Source organism: Chinchilla lanigera, unplaced genomic scaffold (genome assembly GCF_000276665.1).
Source record: "Chinchilla lanigera isolate Chin_1 unplaced genomic scaffold, ChiLan1.0 scaffold00007, whole genome shotgun sequence".
In the NCBI taxonomy this organism is placed as follows: Eukaryota; Metazoa; Chordata; class Mammalia; order Rodentia; family Chinchillidae; genus Chinchilla; species Chinchilla lanigera.
Genome location: NW_004955408.1, coordinates 4366506 through 4373931, shown reverse-complemented (window position 1 = coordinate 4373931; position 7426 = coordinate 4366506). Strand labels below are relative to the sequence as shown.

The window sequence follows — 7426 nt, the reverse complement described above, 5'->3', positions numbered from 1 at the left end:
GGGACCAGGCTTTTTGTGGACTGTCAGATTCATCAGGACTCTGTATACTGTGCGGGTTTCCCTCACAGCTCACTTGTTTCAGAACAGAATGCTAATCTTTTCTAAAACTCAAAGACAATGAGAAATATATATATATTTGCCAAGTGACTAAGTTGCCCAGGCTGGGCTAAAACTTGTGATCGTCCTGCCTCAGCCTCCCAGAGTGCTGGGATCATAGGTGTGCACCATCACCCCTGGCTTCAATGATTTTTAAGGCAGTGTTGCCTCTGGTATTCATTTTTCTGGTGTCTTCTTTTTTTTTCCGGTACCGGGAGTTGAACTCACGACCTTGCCCTTGCCAGGCAGGTGCTATGCCGCTGAGCTAAATCCCCAGCCCCTGCGGTGTCTTCTAAAAGAACAGTAACATAGAAAGAGTAGCATTTGCAGCATGACAGTGAGCCCCAGGCTCGTGTGGCCCTCTGCCCACACACGCCTGCACTAGCAGAGGAGGACACTTTCTGTTCTTGTTGACATGTAGTGTTCAAGTGCAGTATGAGTTCAAAATCTAAATATACCCTAGGTGATTGCAGTTTACACCGGAAGGCCAGCCGCACAAGCTGTAACTCCAAGGAGAGTGACTCACGTATTTTCCAGGGGGTGGCACGGGAGGCCACTCGCCCTGGCTGAAGGCCGCCGAAAAACTGCCAAGGGGAGGCGACAGCTCCCTGGAAGCCTAAGGAGTCTGCTCCTGATGACACAAACCTACGCCCATCCGGAGGAGGCGACCGGCCTCACTGCAGAAGCCTCTGTGGTGGAGGTGTTGTGAAACAAACTCTTGTCATGGTAACTTCTGTAGTTTTCAAATGCTTGAAAAATGAGCTACTCGGCAGAGTAGAAATAAAGTCGTTTTTCTTCAAAAACTGGATCATTAGTGCTATGGGAATACTATTGATCTGTCAGGCCTGAGTGTGTTTTACATGTGCACCAAAGGCAAAGTTTATTTTGGAGAAAGGGCCGTGGAAAACTTATAGCTGATTGTTCTTGCTATGTTCAGCTGCCTAAGCCAGAGAAAACCCTGGATTTTTTATTCCAATAGCATTAGCACTATTAGTTGTGAGTAGCCTTCACCTGTTTATCTCTAGCAAATTAATCTTACCCCTTTGTTGTGGTTGATACATTGTGTGAAGTTGAGAAGTCTAGTAGCTTAACTAAGTAACTCCGCAGTTCTACATCCTGGGGTAAAAAGGACGTGACCTTGCTGCTCTAGGATGCTGTTCATTGTGTCAACTTGAGAAGTTTAAAAGTTCAACTTTAAAGTGATTCACCAGGGGGTCAGGGTCCTTACTTTGTGAACATCCTCAGCTCCTGGAAGAGGAGGGCACAGAGATGGTGTGAGTGTGGGCGGATGGCCCATATACAATATAAGGAGGGAAAAGAGGCTCCCCCCCCCACCTTTTTGCTCTTGCTACTTTTGCTATCTTCTGCGGCCTTGAACTGTTGCCCCTCTGTCATGCAACCCTGCCTTGGAGCCAGGTGATTATAGACTGAAACCTCCACACTGTAAGCTAAATAAACCCCTTCCTTAATTTTGAGAGTTGGGCATTTTGTCTCAGCAAGCAGAGAAAAGTAACAAAGACACCCTTAATGAGATGTGTTCTAGGGCCCAGGAAGCTCCCACATGCACTAAAAGATCTCTTCTAGCTGGGCATGGTGGCACATGTGTGTAATACCAACACTTGGTCGGCTGAGACAGGAGGATTGCCACAAGTTCCAGGCCAGCCTGGGCTGCAAAATGAGTTCAAAGCCAGCTTGCCCTGCATAGTGAGTCCTTGACTCACTAAATAAATAGTTAATTAATTAATTAATTAATCAAAAATAAAAAGTTAAAGATCTCTTCTACTGGGTTAGTGTGGTACCTGAAATGCCTCTACTAGTGCTTCCCTCTGAAGTTCTCCTTTCAAGGCGTAGTGACGCACCCCTGTAATCCCAGCACTCAGGAGGCTGAGGCAGGAGGATTACCATGAGTCTGAGGCCAGCCTGGGCTATGCAGTGAGTTCAAGGCCTAAACTACATAGCGAGACCCTGTCTCCAAAAAACCAAAAATAAATAAAGCTCCTCCCTAGGGTTTCTTCTCTCAAAAGGAAGCTTCCTCCCATCACTGGAGGACACAGCGACAGTCTGACAGATGCAGCCAAGTGAAGAGAGTGTGTAATCACGTGATTTAGGACCCCTGTGAGTGAGCACGAGAGACAAGCACGCTCGCCAGGAGCAAGGCCCTGGTGGAAAAGGGAGAGAGGGTCAGACTCAACCTCCCACCAGGATGCAGCTCAGCACACAGTGCCTGCCTGGCAAGCACAAGGTTAGGAGTTCGATTCCCCGTACCAAAAACAAAAAAAAAGAATCAACCTCTCAGCTTCACCATCTTCAGGAAGAGGTTGACTGTGCTCCTTCCCGTCCCTGTGACACCAGGCTGATTCTGGGAATGGGCACTCAAAATAAGTCAATGTCAATAACTGCAAAGAAACAAAGTTTTGTGGCCGCGCACTGGATTGTTCTGGAGATCCTAAAGTGGACCAAATCAGTATTCTCTGTTTTAATTCAAAACCACCAAGGAAAAGATAAGATGGACCCAAACATGGGAAAGGACAGTACCTTGGTGTAAAAATGGCACATCGACTTCCCTTCCTCCAATTCGTCCTTCCTCTTCATTTGCTGGGCTCCGGTGGATCACCTCCTGGCTCCGGGACAGGGGTGCATGCTGTAGTTTCAGGGCCTTCAGACATGAAGGCCAAGCCACACTTGTAAAGGGACGGTGGACGTAAGGCTGCAAACCCAACTATGGGCGCCTGGACGCATGTCACACAAGGAAAAGCAATGCCTGTGGGCCTCACCTGGGGGACAGGGGGTCACAAGTGACAGAAAAAGGCAAGACAAGTTGAAAAACAAAAGTGAAAGCCAGGCGTGGTGGCCCATACCTGTAATCCCAGCACTCAGGAGGCTGAGACAGGAGGATCACTGTGAGTTCAAGGCCAGCCTACACTACATAGTGAGACCCTGTCTCACACACACACACACACACACACAAAAGCGGTTTAGAGTGCTTGAATGAATGAATAAGAGACAACTGGTGCAGTTAATAGGCTTGTTTTTCACTTTGGGAGAGGGAAGGGTACGCAGTCCTGCAAAGGCCTTCAGCCGGCCCAACTGAGCGCTCTGCCTAGCGCATCTCTGCAACCCCCTCAGACCAGTGGCTGCAGTGGGGGCGGGCTGCTTTCACCCCCTACCCACTGCAGCCCAGGCAATGATGCAACACCTGTCTTCTCGGGGAAATGAGAAGCCGCTTCCCGGAGGATGGCCAGGCGCTCCAACGTGGTCACATGGCCTCTTCCAAGAGGGGGCGGGAACAGGAACAAACCAAAACCCACACAGAGCTCTAGGAGGCATTTCTGTATCTGGGCTGCTGGCTGCTCCTGCCAGCTGATTCTCTCCCCTCTTGTGTACAAAATAGTCTGCCGCGTCCACCTGAGACTCAGGTGAGCAGAGCAGGGAAGAGTGGCAGGTAGTGTGAAACCTCAGTGCCTCAGAGCCCGAGATTGTTTTTTCTTTTTTTTTTTTTGAAGAAGGTCTCACTATGTAGTTCAGGCTGGACTTGAACTCACAACAATCTTCCTGCCTCTGCCTCCCAGGTGCTGGGGTTACAGCCCTGCACCACCATGCCCAGCTTTGTTGTGTTTTTTTTTTGTTTTTTTTTTTTGAGACAGGATCTCATCATGCAGTTCACAGTGGCCTTGAACACACTATGTATCCCAGGCTGGTCACACACTCTCAGAGATCCTCCTGCCTCAGCCTCCCTCATACTAGGATTACCAAAGTGTGCCACCAATGCCCAGTTCAGCCAGGTGATTTTTTTTTTTTTTTTTGGTTTTTGTTTTTTTTCCTGGTACCGGAAACCGAACTCACGACCTTGCGCTTGCCAGGCAGGTGCTGTGCCACTGAGCTAAATCCCCAGCCTCAAGCCAAGTGATTTTTTTTTTTTTAAGCCAAGTGATTTTTGACAAAGATGCTAACAATACATGCTGAAAAAAAAGGCAGTCACTCACACATGATGCTGGGAAAACTGGTTATCCCCATGCCGAAGAATGAATCTTTATCCATAGCTCTCACTCTGTACTAAAATAAAATTGAAATGAATCACAGATATATATATATATATATAAAACACTGAATCTACTGGAAGAAAAATTTGGTAAAGTTCTTGAAAACATAGGCATAAGCCAGGCGTGGTGATGCACACCTGTAATCCCAGCACTCGGGAGGCTGAGGCAGGAGGATCATTGGGAGTTCGAGACCAGCCTGGGCTACAAAGTGAGCTCAAGGCCACTCTGAACTCCATAGGGAGACCCTGTCTCAAAAAAAAAAAAAAAAAGAAAGAAAAGAAAAGAAAACATAAGCATACACAAAGACTTCTTATACAGAACCCCAGTTACACAAAAAGTATTACCAAAAATGAACAAATGGGATTATATTAAATTTACTGGATTTAAAAACTATGAAAACTGTTCTTTAAAAACTTGGTTCTCTTTGAAGCTGCCCAGCTCTGTAACTGTTTCATGGCTCTGTAATTGCTCCTTGACCCCTGTAACCACGAGAGTGTAACCAAACATTCAGGATGCTTGATTGTACCAAGCTGTGTGGTCATTAATCTAGACTTGTAACTGATGGCCATTAATCTAGGCCTGAAACCGATGACCTCACCCGGCTAGCTAATCAGAACTGCCAGCTGTCCTGTCCCACCTTTGTAACCCCCGCTTATGCCTCATATAAAAATGCTGGCTCGAAGACACTCACTGCCTGGCGTTAGTTGGAAGTTATTCCAGCCGGGACCGCCGGTGTGAAATAACGCTGCTCACTGCCTCCTGACTTCCTTGGGTGTCATTCTTTTCCTGGACTCAGTTTTGCTCCAACAAAATGACTGTGTAGGGGGCGGGGGATTTAGCTCAGTGGCACAGTGCCTGCCTGGCAGGTGCAAGGTTGTTAGTTCGATTCCCGGCACAGGGGGAAAAAAAAAAAAAAAAACTGTGTATCACAAACAAATACAATACCAGTAAAAAAATTAGTACAGGAGGGAGGTGATGTGGAGACATGAACTGATTACTTTGGGGGAAAAAAATTTTTTTTGGTGCTTGGGGCCAAATTCAGGGCCTTGCACATGTTAGGCGTATGATGTAATACTGAGCTACACCCCAGTGCCAGAAAAAAATGTTTAGATCCCCACCTCAAAGCAAGAATATATTCCTTTTTTTTTCTCAGTCACTCATAATATTTATTCACATACAGAATATATATATATATATATATATACATATATATACACAAAAAACACACAAATCAGGTAATTAATATATTCACTTATTCATTCTCATAGTTTTTAAATCTCCAACTAACATCTATTGCTTAACTAGACATCGTGCTTACACATTGCTTGAAATAAAATGAGCCAGTTGAACACATCTCTACATTATCTTTACAAATGCTATTAAAATACTGACTTAATATCTTTAAAAATCCTCAGGCTAGAAATGAAGATCATGGCACATTTGGTGATTCTGACTCACCAGTCAATGGTTATATCCATGATTTCCTCTTGTACAGCATATCATAATTCACAAGGAACTTTTTCCAAATTTGATCACCGGTTCCTGACAAAAACCCTTTTCAGGATATACAAAGAGGACCTGTATTTTAAGCCATTTTCCTGAAGCAAGCTTAAACTTAGACTGTCAGTTGACTACTTCCAAACCAAGAATATATTCCTGAAAAATTAAACATTTAATAGTTTATAAATTAAATTCCAAATATTTAAAAATTTCAAAAGCGTTGACCAGCTAGTAAAAGTGAATAGTTACATGGTTGTAGACATTCACAGATCCTGCGGGGAGCTTCCTAAGGCGTCCCTCCCAGGAGTACTAGGGTTGCCAGACTATGCCTTTTGAATGGGTTTAGGCAGATGGCTGAATAGTCTACAAAGCCTGGAAAAAATAGAGGAAAATGGGAAATCGAACAAATAATAGAGCCTTCCCTGTGATAGTTAAATAAAATAATCTAAGGTGCTCAGACAGTGCCTAACAAAGAAATATTAGTGCTGGTGGTTTCCTAACAGTCTGTGAGTCCCCGCCCACGCAGTTGTTCTAGAATTGGTGATTCGGCCCCCAAAGGGGAAAAAACGCTAACGAACCTGCACCTTTAAGAAAATTGCCACTAAGGCAGCTCTGGCGGGAGCAGCTACCGCAGCTTCTGCACGCCCCCGCGCCGCCAAGATGCCCAAGAGGAAGGTCAGCTCGGCCGGTGGAGCCCAAGAGGAAGTGGCGAGGTTGTCCGATAAACCTGCTCCTGCAAAAGTGGAAACGAAGCCACAAAAGGCAGCGGGAAAGGATAAATCTTCAGACAAAAAAGGGCAAGCACAGGGGCAAAGGGGAGCCAAGGGAAAACAGGCCGAAGTGGCTAATCAGGAAACCAAGATAGCTCAGTGGCATGAGCGCCTGCCTGGCAAGCCCCCGGTACCAAAAAAAAGAAAAAGAAAATTAAGAAACCAAGGAAGATTTACCTGCGGAAAATGGAGACTCAACCGAGGAGAGTGCAGCCTCTGACAAGCAGAAGAGAAAGACGCCAAGCCCGATTAATCACACACTGCGCCTTATCAGTCTCCCTTGAGCAATCAGGAGGAGTGTTTTCATCAATTATTTTGCAAATCCAAGTTTTTCAATAGCTCTGGGAACATTTTTACAAAGGAGGGAATCTTACCTCATTGCACTTCTTTTTTTTTTTAGCAGTGAAATCATTTGCTGGTTGTTAATTTTTTGATACAACCAGAAAATAGTGGCAATTTGAACTTTCGCAGGCTTTGACTGTCCCGGGTGTCAGCTGACATCCCCTGGGTGGGGGTTAGTTTTACGTCCTGCCGTACAAAGCATGCTAAATGGCAATTTGGACTCACAGTCATGCATTTAATATATCTTGGATATTTTAAATGACTTCTATTCCCTCTCATGTTGTTTTTAGTAGAATTGTTTCCTAAAGAACACTACTTCCTGAATGTTGCCCTGTCAGAATCCCATGCGCTCTGTAACATCTTTTGGTCCCGGCCCTCCAGTTTGCCTAATTTTGTTAATGTGCTATGAAAGATGGAAAATTTGAGTGTAGTGTATGTGATGTGAAATTGTGGCTTAAGTCACACTGCGTCCGCATTTGAAGATACTTGGTACTTACTCCTCTTAGGGAAAATTTCCCTCCAGGTTTGAAGCTGCAAAGTCACTGGACTAACTGAAAAAGAAACACTTGGCCCTTCCAGCCATCATACCTCAGTGAAAGGAGTCACTGGTGAGGAGGTAATATGCTATTTTTGACAACCCTTAGGCTGTAACTCCTTAATAGGTCCCTCTTGCATATC

General features: G+C 45.3%; 1 long non-coding RNA gene across 5 annotated transcripts; it reads right to left on the bottom strand.

Annotated features, from left to right (window-relative positions):
* Window positions 1-1306: 1306 nt before the first annotated feature.
* On the bottom strand, window positions 1307-7362 carry LOC102008064. Of its 5 annotated transcripts, none has more exons than XR_001231916.1 (6): window positions 6584-7362; window positions 6215-6369; window positions 5595-6008; window positions 4080-4149; window positions 2632-2870; window positions 1307-1344 (listed from the first exon to the last, which is right to left on the bottom strand). It is a non-coding gene; the product is annotated as an uncharacterized LOC102008064 (long non-coding RNA). The 5 variants fall into 5 exon arrangements; XR_001231917.1 differs by lacking the exon at window positions 1307-1344 and having other exon boundaries at window positions 2333-2870; window positions 5595-5792; window positions 5886-6008; XR_259659.2 differs by lacking the exon at window positions 1307-1344 and having other exon boundaries at window positions 2333-2870; window positions 6584-6685; window positions 6781-7362.
* Between the last annotated feature and the right edge of the window lie 64 nt (window positions 7363-7426).